Consider the following 17,229-nt stretch of genomic DNA (forward strand, 5'->3'; position numbering starts at 1 on the left):
TCCGTTCCACGCGGGTTGGTTCAATTCCATTCTATTCTATTCTATTCCTTTCCCTTCCATTCCATTCCATTCCATTCCATTCTACTCGGGTTGATTCCATGCCATTCCGTTCCGCTCCATTCCGTTCCACGCGGGTTGGTTCAATTCCATTCTATTCTATTCTATTCCTTTCCCTTCCATTCCATTCCATTCCATTCCATTCTACTCGGGTTGATTCCATGCCATTCCGTTCCGTTCCATTCCGTCCCATCCCGACCCGTCCCATCCCGTCCCGTCCCGTCCCATCCCGTTCCGTTCCACATGGGTTGATTCAATTCCTTTCGGTTACATTGAATTCCATTCCATTCCATTCTACTCGGATTGATTCCATTCCATTCCATTCCATTCCATTCCATACCATTCCATTCCATTCCATTTCATTCCATTCCATTCCATTCCATTTCTTTCGATTCCATTCGTTTCCATTCCATTCCATTCCATTCCAATCCATTCCATTCTACTCGGGTGGATTCCATTCCATTCCATTCCATTCCATTCCATTCCATTCCATTCCATTCCATTCCATTCCATTCGATTCCATTCCATTCCATTCCATTCCATTCCATTCCATTCCGTTCTAGTCGGGTTGATTCCATTCTATTCCATTCCATTCCATTCCATTCCATTCCATTCCATTCCATTCCATTCCATTCCATTCCATTCTATTCCATTCCATTCTACTCCATTGAATTCCATTCCATTCCATTCAATTCCATCCATTCCATTCCTTTCCATTCCATTTAGTTCTACTCGGGTTGATTCCATTCCATTCCATTCCATTCCATTCCATTCCATTCCATTCCATTCCATTCCATTCCATTACTTTCCATTCCATTCCATTCCAATCCATTCCATTCTACTCGGGTTGACTCCATTCCATTCCATTCCATTCCTTTCCATTCCATTCCATTCCATTCCATTCCATTCCATTCCATTCCATTCGATTCCGTTCTATTCCATTCGATTCCGTTCGATTCCATTCCATTCCATTCCATTCCATTCGATTCCATTCCATTCCATTCGATTCCATTCCATTCCATTCGATTCCATTCCATTCCATTCCATTCCATTCCATTCCATTCCATTCCATTCCATTCCATTCCATTCCATTCCATTCGATTCCATTCCATTCCATTCCATTCCATTCCATTCCATTCCATTCCATTCCATTCCATTCCGTTCTACTCGGGTTGATTCCATTCTATTCCATTCCATTCCGTTCGATTCCATTTGATTCCATTCGATTCCATTCCATTCCATTCCATTCCCTTCCATTCCATTCTATTCCATTGAATTCCATTCCATTCCATTCCATTCCATTCCATTCCCTTCCATTCCATTCCATTCCATTCCATTCCATTCCATTCCATTCCATTCCATTCCAATACATTCCATTCTACTCTGGTTGATTCCATTCGATTCCATTCCATTCCATTCCATTCGTCTCCATTCGATTCCATTCCATTCCATTCCATTCTATTCCATTGAATTCCATTGAATTCCATTCCATTCCATTCCATTCCATTCCATTCCATTCGATTCCATTCCATTCCATTCCATTCCATTCGATTCCATTCCATTCCATTCCATTCCATTCCATTCCATTCCATTCCATTCCATTCCATTCCGTTCTACTCGGGTTGATTCCATTCTATTCCATTCCATTCCGTTCGATTCCATTTGATTCCATTCGATTCCATTCCATTCCATTCCATTCCCTTCCATTCCATTCTATTCCATTGAATTCCATTCCATTCCATTCCATTCCAATCCATTCCATTCCATTCCATTCCGTTCTACTCTGATTGATTCCATTCCATTCCATTCCATTCCATTCCATTCAATTCCATTCGATTCCATTCGATTCCATTCCATTCCATTCCATTCCAATCCATTCCATTCTACTCGGGTTGATTCCATTCCATTCCATTCCATTCCATTCCATTCCATTCCATTCCATTCCATTCCATTCTATTCCTTTCGATTCCATTCCATTCCATTAAATTCCATTCCATTCCATTCCATTCCATTCCATTCCATTCCATTCCATTCCATTCCATTCCGTTCTACTCGGGTTGATTCCACTCCATTCCATTCCATTCCATTCCATTCCATACCATTCCATTCGATTCCATTCCATTCCATTCCATTCCATTCCATTCCATTCCATTCCATTCCATTCCGTTCTAGTCGGGTTGATTCCATTCTTTTCCATTCCATTCCATTCCATTCCATTCCATTCCATTCGATTCCATTCCATTCCATTCCATTCTATTCCATTCCATTCTACTCCATTGAATTCCATTCCATTCCATTCAATTCCATTCCATTCCATTCCATTCCATTCCATTCTATTCCATTCCATTCTACTCCATTGAATTCCATTCCATTCCATTCTATTCCATTCCATTCCACTCCTTTCCATTCCATTTAGTTCTACTCGGGTTGATTCCATTCCATTCCATTCCATTCCTTTCCATTCCATTCCAATCCATTCCATTCCATTACTTTCCATTCCATTCCATTCCAATCCATTCCATTCTACTCGGGTTGACTCCATTCCATTCCATTCCATTACATTACATTCCATTATATTCCATTCCATTCCATTCGATTCCGTTCGATTCCACTCCATTCCATTCCATTCCATTCCATTCCATTCCATTCCATTCCATTCCATTCCATTCCATTCGATTCCATTCCATTCCATTCCATTCCATTCCATTCCATTCCATTCCATTCCAATCCATTCCATTCTACTCGGGTTGATTCAATTCCATTCCATTCCATTCCATTCCATTCCATTCCATTCCATTCCATTCCATTCCATTCCATTCCTTTCGATTCCATTCCATTCCATTCCATTCCATTCCATTCCATTCCATTCCTTTCCATTCCATTCCATTCCATTCCGTTCTACTCGGGTTGATTCCATTCCATTCCATTCCATTCCATTCCATTCCATTCCAACCCATTCCGTTCTACTCGGGTTGATTCCATTCCATTCCATTGAATTCCATTCCATTCCATTCCATTCCATTCCATTCCATTCGATTCCATTCCATTCCATTCCATTCCAAACCATTCCATTCTACTCGGGTTCATCATTCCATTCCATTCCATTCCATTCCATTCCATTCCACTCGGGTTCATTCCATTCCATTCCATTCCATTCCATTCCATTCCATTCCATTCCATTCCATTCCATTCCGTTCTACTCGGCTTGAATCCATTGAGTTCCGTTCCGTTCCGTTCCGTCCCGACACGTCCCGTCCCGTCCCGTCCGGTCCCGTCCCGTCCCGTGCCGTTTTACTCGGGTTGATTCCTTTCCATTCCGTTCCGCTCGTTTCCGTTACGTTCCATTCCGTTCCACGCGGGTTGGTTCAATTCCATTCTATTCTATTCTATTCCTTTCCCTTCCATTCCATTCCATTCCATTCCATTCTACTCGGGTTGATTCCATGCCATTCCGTTCCGCTCCATTCCGTTCCACGCGGGTTGGTTCAATTCCATTCTATTCTATTCTATTCCTTTCCCTTCCATTCCATTCCATTCCATTCCATTCTACTCGGGTTGATTCCATGCCATTCCGTTCCGTTCCATTCCGTCCCATCCCGACCCGTCCCATCCCGTCCCGTCCCGTCCCATCCCGTTCCGTTCCACATGGGTTGATTCAATTCCTTTCGGTTACATTGAATTCCATTCCATTCCATTCTACTCGGATTGATTCCATTCCATTCCATTCCATTCCATTCCATACCATTCCATTCCATACCATTTCATTCCATTCCATTCCATTCCATTTCTTTCGATTCCATTCGTTTCCATTCCATTCCATTCCATTCCAATCCATTCCATTCTACTCGGGTTGATTCCATTCCATTCCATTCCATTCCATTCCATTCCATTCCATTCCACTCGATTCCATTCCATTCCTTTCCATTCCATTCCAATCCATTCCATTCTACTCGGGTGGATTCCATTCCATTCCATTCCATTCCATTCCATTCCATTCCATTCCATTCCATTCCATTCCATTCCGTTCTAGTCGGGTTGATTCCATTCTATTCCATTCCATTCCATTCCATTCCATTCCATTCCATTCCATTCCATTCTATTCCATTCCATTCTACTCCATTGAATTCCATTCCATTCCATTCAATTCCATTCCATTCCATTCCATTCCTTTCCATTCCATTTAGTTCTACTCGGGTTGATTCCATTCCATTCCATTCCATTCCATTCCATTCCATTCCATTCCATTCCATTCCATTCCATTCCATTCCATTCCATTCCTTTCCATTCCATTCCATTCCAATCCATTCCATTCTACTCGGGTTGACTCCATTCCATTCCATTCCATTCCATTCCATTCCATTCCATTCCATTCCATTATATTCCATTCTATTCCATTCGATTCCGTTCGATTCCATTCCATTCCATTCCATTCCATTCCAATCCATTCCATTCGATTACATTCCATTCCATTCGATTCCATTCCATTCCATTCCATTCCATTCCATTCCATTCCATTCCATTCCATTCCATTTACTCCATTCCGTTCTACTCGGGTTGATTCCATTGAGTTTGGTTCCGTCCCGTCCCGTCCCGTCCCGTCCCGTGCCGTTTTACTCAGGTTGATTCCTTTCCATTCCGTTCCGCTCGTTTCCTTTACTTTCCATTCCGTTCCACGCGGGTTGGTTCAATTCCATTCTATTCTATTCTATTCCTTTCCCTTCCATTCCATTCCATTCCATTCCATTCTACTCGGGTTGATTCCATGCCATTCCGTTCCGTTCCATTCCGTCCCATCCCGATCCGTCCCATCACGTCCCGTCCCGTCCCGTCCCATCCCGTTGCATTCCACATGGGTTGATTCAATTCCTTTCGGTTAGATTGAACTCCATTCCATTCCATTCTACTCGGATTGACTCCATTCCATTCCATTCCATTCCATTCCATTCCATTCCATTCCATTCCATTCCATTCCATTCCATTCCATTACATTCCATTTCATTCCATTCCATTCCATTCCATTCCATTTCATTCCATTCCATTCCATTCCATTCCATTCCATTCCATTCCATTCGATTCCATTCCATTCCATTCCATTCCATTCCATTCCACTCCATTCCATTCCATTCCATTCCGTTCTACTCGGGTTGATTCCAGTCTATTCCATTCCATTCCGTTCGATTCCATTTGATTCCATTCGATTCCATTCCATTCCATTCCATTCCCTTCCATTCCATTCTATTCCATTGAATTCCATTCCATTCCATTCCATTCCATTCCATTCCATTCCATTCCATTCCATTCTATTCCATTCCATTCCATTCCATTCCAATGCATTCCATTCCATTCCATTCCATTCCATTCCATTCCATTCCGTTCTACTCGGGTTGATTCCATTCTATTCCATTCCATTCCGTTCGATTCCATTTGATTCCATTCGATTCCATTCCATTCCATTCCATTCCCTTCCATTCCATTCTATTCCATTGAATTCCATTCCATTCCATTCCATTCCACTCCATTCCATTCCGTTCTACTCTGATTGATTCCATTCCATTCCATTCCATTCCATTCCATTCAGTTCCATTCGATTCCATTTGATTCCATTCCATTCCATTCCATTCCAATCCATTCCATTCTACTCGGGTTGATTCCATTCCATTCCATTCCATTCCATTCCATTCCATTCCATTCCATTCCATTCCATTCCATTCTATTCCTTTCGATTCCATTCCATTCCATTAAATTCCATTCCATTCCATTCCATTCCATTCCATTCCATTCCATTCCATTCCATTCCATTCCATTCCATTCCGTTCTACTTGGGTTGATTCCACTCCATTCCATTCCATTCCATTCCATTCCATACCATTCCATTCGATTCCATTCCATTCCATTCCATTCCATTCCATTCCATTCCATTCCATTCCGTTCTAGTCGGGTTGATTCCATTCTATTCCATTCCATTCCATTCCATTCCATTCCATTCCATTCGATTCCATTCCATTCCATTCCATTCTATTCCATTCCATTCTACTCCATTGAATTCCATTCCATTCCATTCAATTCCATTCCATTCCATCCCTTTCCATTCCATTTAGTTCTACTCGGGTTGATTCCATTCCATTCCATTCCATTCCATTCCATTCCATTCCATTCAATTCCATTCCATTCCGTTACTTTCCATTCCATTCCATTCCAATCCATTCCATTCTACTCGGGTTGACTCCATTCCATTCCATTCCTTTCCATTCCATTATATTCCATTCTATTCCATTCGATTCCGTTCGATTCCATTCCATTCCATTCCATTCCATTCCATTGCATTCCATTCCATTCCATTCCATTCCATTCCTTTCTACTCGGGTTGATTCCATTCCATTCCTTTCCATTCCATTCCATTCCATTCCATTCCATTCCATTCCATTCCATTCCATTCCATTCCATTCCATTCCATTCCATTCCATTCCATTCCATTCCCTTCCATTCCATTCCATTCCAATCCATTCCATTCTACTCGGGTTGATTCCATTCCATTCCATTGCATTCGACTCCATTCGATTCCATTCGATTCCATTCCATTCCATTCCGTTCCATTCCATTCCATTCCATTCCATTCTATTCCATTGAATTCCATTCCATTCCATTCCATTCCATTCCATTCCATTCCATTCCATTCCATTCCATTCCATTCCATTCCATTCCATTCCGTTCTACTCGGGTTGATTCCATTCCATTCCATTCCATTCCATTCCATTCCATTCCATTCCATTCCAATCTATTCCATTCTATTCAATTCGATTCCATTCGATTCCATTCAATTCCATTCAATTCCATTCCATTCCATTCCAATCCATTCCATTCTACTCGGGTTGATTCCATTCCATTCCATTCCATTCCATTCCATTCCATTCCATTCCATTCCATTCCATTCCATTCGATTCCATTCGATTCCATTCCATTCCATTCCATTCCATTCCATTCCATTCCATTCCATTCCATTCCAATCTATTCCATTCGATTCCATTCCATTCCATTCCATTCCATTCCATTCCATTCCAATCCATTCCATTCTACTCGTGTTGATTCCCTTCCATTCCATTCCACTCCATTCCATTCCATTCCATTCCATTGCATTCCATTCCATTCCATTCCATTCCATTCCATTCCATTCCATTCCATTCCATTCCATTCCGTTCTACTCGGGTTGATTCCATTCTATTCCATTACATTCCATTCGATTCCATTCGATTCCATTCGATTCCTTTCCATTCCATTCCATTCCATTCCATTCCATTCCATTCCATTCTATTCCATTCCATTCCATTCCATTCCATTCCATTCCATTCCAATCCATTCCCTTCCGTTCTATTCGGGTTGATTCCATTCCATTCCATTCCATTCCATTCCATTCCATTCCATTCCATTCCATTCCATTGCATTCCATTCGATTCCATTCGATTCCATTCCATTCCATTCCATTCCATTCCATTGCATTCCATTCCATTCCATTCCATTCTATTCCATTCCATTCCATTCTGTTCCATTCTATATCATTCCATTCCATTCCGTTCCACTCGGGTTGATTCCATTCTATTCCATTCCATTCCATTCGATTCCATTCGATATCATTCGATTCCATTCCATTCCATTCCATTCCATTCCATTCCATTCCATTCCATTCCATTCCATTCTATTCCATTCCATTCCATTCCATTCCATTCTATTCCATTCCATTCCATTCCATTCCATTCCATTCTATTCCATTCCATTCCATTCCGTTCTACTCGGGTTGATTCCATTCCATTCCATTTCATTCCATTCCTTTCCATTCCATTCCATTCGATTCCATTCGATTCCATTCCATTCCATTCCATTCCAATCCATTCCATTCTACTCGGGTTGATTCCATTCCATTCCATTCCATTCCATTCCATTCCATTCCATTCCATTCCATTCCATTCCATTCCATTCCACTCGATTGCATTCCATTCCATTCCATTCCATTCCAATCCATTCCATTCTACTCGGGTGGATTCCATTCCATTCCATTCTTTTCCATTCCATTCCATTCCATTCCATTCCATTACATTCCATTCGGTTCCATTCCATTCCATTCCATTCCATTCCATTCCATTCCATTCCATTCCATTCCGTTCTAATCGGGTTGATTCCATTCTATTCCATTCCATTCCATTCCATTCCATTCCATTCAATTCCATTCCATTCCATTCCATTCCATTCCATTCTATTCCATTCCATTCTACTCCATTGAATTCCATTCCATTCCATTCTATTCCATTCCATTCCATTCCTTTCCATTCCATTTAGTTCTACTCGGGTTGATTCCATTCCATTCCATTCCATTCCTTTCCATTCCATTCCAATCCATTCCATTCCATTACTTTCCATTCCATTCCATTCCAATCCATTCCATTCTACTCGGGTTGACTCCATTCCATTCCACTCCATTACATTACATTCCATTATATTCCATTCCATTCCATTCGATTCCGTTCGATTCCATTCCATTCCATTCCATTCCATTCCATTCCATTCCATTCCATTCCATTCCATTCCATTCCATTCCATTCCAATCCATTCCATTCTACTCGGGTTGATTCAATTCCATTCCATTCCATTCCATTCCATTCCATTCCATTCCATTCCTTTCGATTCCATTCCTTTCCATTCCATTCCAATCCATTCCATTCCATTCCATTCCGTTCTACTCGGGTTGATTCCACTCCATTCCATTCCATTCCATTCCATTCCATTCCATTCCATTCCATTCCATTCCTTTCCATTCCAACCCATTCCGTTCTACTCGGGTTGATTCCATTCCATTCCATGGAATTCCATTCCATTCCATTCCATTCCATTCGATTCCATTCCATTCCATTCCATTCCATTCCAATCCATTCCATTCCACTCGGGTTCATTCCATTCCATTCCATTCCATTCCATTCCATTCCATTCCATTCCATTCCACTCGGGTGCATTCCATTCCATTCCATTCCATTCCATTCCATTCCGTTCTGCTCAGGTTGATTTCCATTCCATTCCATTCCATTCCATTCCATTCCATTCCATTCCATTCCATTCCATTCCATTCCATTCCATTCCATTCCATTCCGTTCTACTCGGCTTGAATCCATTGAGTTCCGTTCCGTTCCGTTCCGTCCCGACACGTCCCGTCCCGTCCCGTCCCGTCCCGTCCCGTCCCGTGCCGTTTTACTCGGGTTGATTCCTTTCCATTCCGTTCCGCTCGTTTCCGTTACGTTCCATTCCGTTCCACGCGGGTTGGTTCAATTCCATTCTATTCTATTCTATTCCTTTCCCTTCCATTCCATTCCATTCCATTCCATTCTACTCGGGTTGATTCCATGCCATTCCGTTCCGCTCCATTCCGTTCCACGCGGGTTGGTTCAATTCCATTCTATTCTATTCTATTCCTTTCCCTTCCATTCCATTCCATTCCATTCCATTCTACTCGGGTTGATTCCATGCCATTCCGTTCCGTTCCATTCCGTCCCATCCCGACCCGTCCCATCCCGTCCCGTCCCGTCCCATCCCGTTCCGTTCCACATGGGTTGATTCAATTCCTTTTGGTTACATTGAATTCCATTCCATTCCATTCTACTCGGATTGATTCCATTCCATTCCATTCCATTCCATTCCATTCCATTCCATTCCATTCCATTCCATTTCATTCCATTCCATTCCATTCCATTGCGTTCCATTCGATTCGATTCAATTCCATTCCTTTCCATTCCATTCCAATCCATTCCATTCTACTTGGGTTGATTCCATTCCATTCCATTCCATTCCATTCCATTCCATTCCATTCCATTCCATTCCATTCCACTCGATTCCATTCCATTCCATTCCATTCCATTCCATTCCAATCCATTCCATTCTACTCGGGTGGATTCCATTCCATTCCATTCCTTTCCATTCCATTCCATTCCATTCCATTCCATTACATTCCATTCGGTTCCATTCCATTCCATTCCATTCCATTCCATTCCATTCCATTCCATTCCGTTCTAATCGGGTTGATTCCATTCTATTCCATTCCATTCCATTCCATTCCATTCAATTCCATTCCATTCCATTCCATTCCATTCCATTCTATTCCATTCCATTCTACTCCATTGAATTCCATTCCATTCCATTCTATTCCATTCCATTCCATTCCTTTCCATTCCATTTAGTTCTACTCGGGTTGATTCCATTCCATTCCATTCCATTCGTCTCCATTCGATTCCATTCCATTCCATTCCATTCTATTCCATTGAATTCCATTGAATTCCATTCCATTCCATTCCATTCCATTCCATTCCATTCGATTCCATTCCATTCCATTCCATTCCATTCGATTCCATTCCATTCCATTCCATTCCATTCCATTCCATTCCATTCCATTCCATTCCATTCCATTCCGTTCTACTCGGGTTGATTCCATTCTATTCCATTCCATTCCGTTCGATTCCATTTGATTCCATTCGATTCCATTCCATTCCATTCCATTCCCTTCCATTCCATTCTATTCCATTGAATTCCATTCCATTCCATTCCATTCCAATCCATTCCATTCCATTCCATTCCGTTCTACTCTGATTGATTCCATTCCATTCCATTCCATTCCATTCCATTCAATTCCATTCGATTCCATTCGATTCCATTCCATTCCATTCCATTCCAATCCATTCCATTCTACTCGGGTTGATTCCATTCCATTCCATTCCATTCCATTCCATTCCATTCCATTCCATTCCATTCCATTCTATTCCTTTCGATTCCATTCCATTCCATTAAATTCCATTCCATTCCATCCATTCCATTCCATTCCATTCCATTCCATTCCATTCCATTCCATTCCGTTCTACTCGGGTTGATTCCACTCCATTCCATTCCATTCCATTCCATTCCATACCATTCCATTCGATTCCATTCCATTCCATTCCATTCCATTCCATTCCATTCCATTCCATTCCATTCCATTCCGTTCTAGTCGGGTTGATTCCATTCTATTCCATTCCATTCCATTCCATTCCATTCCATTCCATTCGATTCCATTCCATTCCATTCCATTCTATTCCATGCCATTCTACTCCATTGAATTCCATTCCATTCCATTCAATTCCATTCCATTCCATTCCATTCCATTCCATTCTATTCCATTCCATTCTACTCCATTGAATTCCATTCCATTCCATTCTATTCCATTCCATTCCACTCCTTTCCATTCCATTTAGTTCTACTCGGGTTGATTCCATTCCATTCCATTCCATTCCTTTCCATTCCATTCCAATCCATTCCATTCCATTACTTTCCATTCCATTCCATTCCAATCCATTCCATTCTACTCGGGTTGACTCCATTCCATTCCATTCCATTACATTACATTCCATTATATTCCATTCCATTCCATTCGATTCCGTTCGATTCCACTCCATTCCATTCCATTCCATTCCATTCCATTCCATTCCATTCCATTCCATTCCATTCGATTCCATTCCATTCCATTCCATTCCATTCCATTCCATTCCATTCCATTCCAATCCATTCCATTCTACTCGGGTTGATTCAATTCCATTCCATTCCATTCCATTCCATTCCATTCCATTCCATTCCATTCCATTCCATTCCTTTCGATTCCATTCCATTCCATTCCATTCCATTCCATTCCATTCCATTCCATTCCATTCCATTCCATTCCATTCCGTTCTACTCGGGTTGATTCCATTCCATTCCATTCCATTCCATTCCATTCCATTCCATTCCATTCCAACCCATTCCGTTCTACTCGGGTTGATTCCATTCCATTCCATTGAATTCCATTCCATTCCATTCCATTCCATTCCATTCCATTCGATTCCATTCCATTCCATTCCATTCCAAACCATTCCATTCTACTCGGGTTCATCATTCCATTCCATTCCATTCCATTCCATTCCACTCGGGTTCATTCCATTCCATTCCATTCCATTCCATTCCATTCCATTCCATTCCATTCCATTCCATTCCATTCCGTTCTACTCGGCTTGAATCCATTGAGTTCCGTTCCGTTCCGTTCCGTCCCGACACGTCCCGTCCCGTCCCGTCCGGTCCCGTCCCGTCCCGTGCCGTTTTACTCGGGTTGATTCCTTTCCATTCCGTTCCGCTCGTTTCCGTTACGTTCCATTCCGTTCCACGCGGGTTGGTTCAATTCCATTCTATTCTATTCTATTCCTTTCCCTTCCATTCCATTCCATTCCATTCCATTCTACTCGGGTTGATTCCATGCCATTCCGTTCCGCTCCATTCCGTTCCACGCGGGTTGGTTCAATTCCATTCTATTCTATTCTATTCCTTTCCCTTCCATTCCATTCCATTCCATTCCATTCTACTCGGGTTGATTCCATGCCATTCCGTTCCGTTCCATTCCGTCCCATCCCGACCCGTCCCATCCCGTCCCGTCCCGTCCCATCCCGTTCCGTTCCACATGGGTTGATTCAATTCCTTTCGGTTACATTGAATTCCATTCCATTCCATTCTACTCGGATTGATTCCATTCCATTCCATTCCATTCCATTCCATACCATTCCATTCCATACCATTTCATTCCATTCCATTCCATTCCATTTCTTTCGATTCCATTCGTTTCCATTCCATTCCATTCCATTCCAATCCATTCCATTCTACTCGGGTTGATTCCATTCCATTCCATTCCATTCCATTCCATTGCATTCCATTCCATTCCACTCGATTCCATTCCATTCCTTTCCATTCCATTCCAATCCATTCCATTCTACTCGGGTGGATTCCATTCCATTCCATTCCATTCCATTCCATTCCATTCCATTCCATTCCATTCCATTCCATTCCGTTCTAGTCGGGTTGATTCCATTCTATTCCATTCCATTCCATTCCATTCCATTCCATTCCATTCCATTCCATTCTATTCCATTCCATTCTACTCCATTGAATTCCATTCCATTCCATTCAATTCCATTCCATTCCATTCCTTTCCATTCCATTTAGTTCTACTCGGGTTGATTCCATTCCATTCCATTCCATTCCATTCCATTCCATTCCATTCCATTCCATTCCATTCCATTCCTTTCCATTCCATTCCATTCCAATCCATTCCATTCTACTCGGGTTGACTCCATTCCATTCCATTCCATTCCATTCCATTCCATTCCATTCCATTCCATTATATTCCATTCTATTCCATTCGATTCCGTTCGATTCCATTCCATTCCATTCCATTCCATTCCAATCCATTCCATTCGATTACATTCCATTCCATTCGATTCCATTCCATTCCATTCCATTCCATTCCATTCCATTCCATTCCATTTACTCCATTCCGTTCTACTCGGGTTGATTCCATTGAGTTTGGTTCCGTCCCGTCCCGTCCCGTCCCGTCCCGTGCCGTTTTACTCAGGTTGATTCCTTTCCATTCCGTTCCGCTCGTTTCCTTTACTTTCCATTCCGTTCCACGCGGGTTGGTTCAATTCCATTCTATTCTATTCTATTCCTTTCCCTTCCATTCCATTCCATTCCATTCCATTCTACTCGGGTTGATTCCATGCCATTCCGTTCCGTTCCATTCCGTCCCATCCCGATCCGTCCCATCACGTCCCGTCCCGTCCCGTCCCATCCCGTTCCATTCCACATGGGTTGATTCAATTCCTTTCGGTTAGATTGAACTCCATTCCATTCCATTCTACTCGGATTGACTCCATTCCATTCCATTCCATTCCATTCCATTCCATTCCATTCCATTCCATTCCATTCCATTCCATTCCATTCCATTCCATTACATTCCATTTCATTCCATTCCATTCCATTCCATTCCATTTCATTCCATTCCATTCCATTCCATTCCATTCCATTCCATTCCATTCGATTCCATTCCATTCCATTCCATTCCATTCCATTCCATTCCATTCCATTCCATTCCGTTCTACTCGGGTTGATTCCATTCTATTCCATTCCATTCCGTTCGATTCCATTTGATTCCATTCGATTCCATTCCATTCCATTCCATTCCCTTCCATTCCATTCTATTCCATTGAATTCCATTCCATTCCATTCCATTCCATTCCATTCCATTCCATTCCATTCCATTCCATTCCATTCCATTCCAATGCATTCCATTCTACTCTGGTTGATTCCATTCCATTCCATTCCATTCCATTCCATTCGTCTCCATTCGATTCCATTCCATTCCATTCCATTCTATTCCATTGAATTCCATTGAATTCCATTCCATTCCATTCCATTCCATTCCATTCCATTCGATTCCATTCCATTCCATTCCATTCCATTCCATTCCATTCCATTCCATTCCATTCCATTCCATTCCATTCCATTCCATTCCATTCCATTCCGTTCTACTCGGGTTGATTCCATTCTATTCCATTCCATTCCGTTCGATTCCATTTGATTCCATTCGATTCCATTCCATTCCATTCCATTCCCTTCCATTCCATTCTATTCCATTGAATTCCATTCCATTCCATTCCATTCCACTCCATTCCATTCCGTTCTACTCTGATTGATTCCATTCCATTCCATTCCATTCCATTCCATTCAGTTCCATTCGATTCCATTTGATTCCATTCCATTCCATTCCATTCCAATCCATTCCATTCTACTCGGGTTGATTCCATTCCATTCCATTCCATTCCATTCCATTCCATTCCATTCCATTCCATTCCATTCCATTCTATTCCTTTCGATTCCATTCCATTCCATTAAATTCCATTCCATTCCATTCCATTCCATTCCATTCCATTCCATTCCATTCCATTCCATTCCATTCCGTTCTACTCGGGTTGATTCCACTCCATTCCATTCCATTCCATTCCATTCCATACCATTCCATTCGATTCCATTCCATTCCATTCCATTCCATTCCATTCCATTCCATTCCATTCCGTTCTAGTCGGGTTGATTCCATTCTATTCCATTCCATTCCATTCCATTCCATTCCATTCCATTCGATTCCATTCCATTCCATTCCATTCTATTCCATTCCATTCTACTCCATTGAATTCCATTCCATTCCATTCAATTCCATTCCATTCCATCCCTTTCCATTCCATTTAGTTCTACTCGGGTTGATTCCATTCCATTCCATTCCATTCCATTCCATTCCATTCCATTCAATTCCATTCCATTCCGTTACTTTCCATTCCATTCCATTCCAATCCATTCCATTCTACTCGGGTTGACTCCATTCCATTCCATTCCTTTCCATTCCATTATATTCCATTCTATTCCATTCGATTCCGTTCGATTCCATTCCATTCCATTACATTCCATTCCATTGCATTCCATTCCATTCCATTCCATTCCATTGCATTCCATTCCATTCCATTCCATTCCATTCCTTTCTACTCGGGTTGATTCCATTCCATTCCTTTCCATTCCATTCCATTCCATTCCATTCCATTCCATTCCATTCCATTCCATTCCATTCCATTCCCTTCCATTCCATTCCATTCCAATCCATTCCATTCTACTCGGGTTGATTCCATTCCATTCCATTGCATTCGACTCCATTCGATTCCATTCGATTCCATTCCATTCCATTCCGTTCCATTCCATTCCATTCCATTCCATTCTATTCCATTGAATTCCATTCCATTCCATTCCATTCCATTCCATTCCATTCCATTCCATTCCATTCCATTCCATTCCATTCCATTCCATTCCATTCCGTTCTACTCGGGTTGATTCCATTCCATTCCATTCCATTCCATTCCGTTCCATTCCATTCCATTCCAATCTATTCCATTCTATTCAATTCGATTCCATTCGATTCCATTCAATTCCATTCAATTCCATTCCATTCCATTCCAATCCATTCCATTCTACTCGGGTTGATTCCATTCCATTCCATTCCATTCCATTCCATTCCATTCCATTCCATTCCATTCCATTCCATTCGATTCCATTCGATTCCATTCCATTCCATTCCATTCCATTCCATTCCATTCCATTCCATTCCAATCTATTCCATTCGATTCCATTCCATTCCATTCCATTCCATTCCATTCCATTCCATTCCAATCCATTCCATTCTACTCGTGTTGATTCCCTTCCATTCCATTCCACTCCATTCCATTCCATTCCATTCCATTCCATTCCATTCCATTCCATTCCATTCCATTCCATTCCATTCCATTCCATTCCATTCCATTCCGTTCTACTCGGGTTGATTCCATTCTATTCCATTACATTCCATTCGATTCCATTCGATTCCATTCGATTCCTTTCCATTCCATTCCATTCCATTCCATTCCATTCCATTCCATTCTATTCCATTCCATTCCATTCCATTCCATTCCATTCCATTCCAATCCATTCCCTTCCGTTCTATTCGGGTTGATTCCATTCCATTCCATTCCATTCCATTCCATTCCATTCCATTCCATTCCATTCCATTGCATTCCATTCGATTCCATTCGATTCCATTCCATTCCATTCCATTCCATTCCATTGCATTCCATTCCATTCCATTCCATTCTATTCCATTCCATTCCATTCTGTTCCATTCTATATCATTCCATTCCATTCCGTTCCACTCGGGTTGATTCCATTCTATTCCATTCCATTCCATTCGATTCCATTCGATATCATTCGATTCCATTCCATTCCATTCCATTCCATTCCATTCCATTCCATTCCATTCCATTCTATTCCATTCCATTCCATTCCATTCCATTCTATTCCATTCCATTCCATTCCATTCCATTCCATTCTATTCCATTCCATTCCATTCCGTTCTACTCGGGTTGATTCCATTCCATTCCATTTCATTCCATTCCTTTCCATTCCATTCCATTCGATTCCATTCGATTCCATTCCATTCCATTCCATTCCAATCCATTCCATTCTACTCGGGTTGATTCCATTCCATTCCATTCCATTCCATTCCATTCCATTCCATTCCATTCCATTCCATTCCATTCCATTCCACTCGATTGCATTCCATTCCATTCCATTCCATTCCAATCCATTCCATTCTACTCGGGTGGATTCCATTCCATTCCATTCTTTTCCATTCCATTCCATTCCATTCCATTCCATTACATTCCATTCGGTTCCATTCCATTCCATTCCATTCCATTCCATTCCATTCCATTCCATTCCATTCCGTTCTAATCGGGT

This window comes from Gorilla gorilla, chromosome 17 (assembly GCF_029281585.2).
Source record: "Gorilla gorilla gorilla isolate KB3781 chromosome 17, NHGRI_mGorGor1-v2.1_pri, whole genome shotgun sequence".
NCBI classification, from domain to species: Eukaryota; Metazoa; Chordata; class Mammalia; order Primates; family Hominidae; genus Gorilla; species Gorilla gorilla.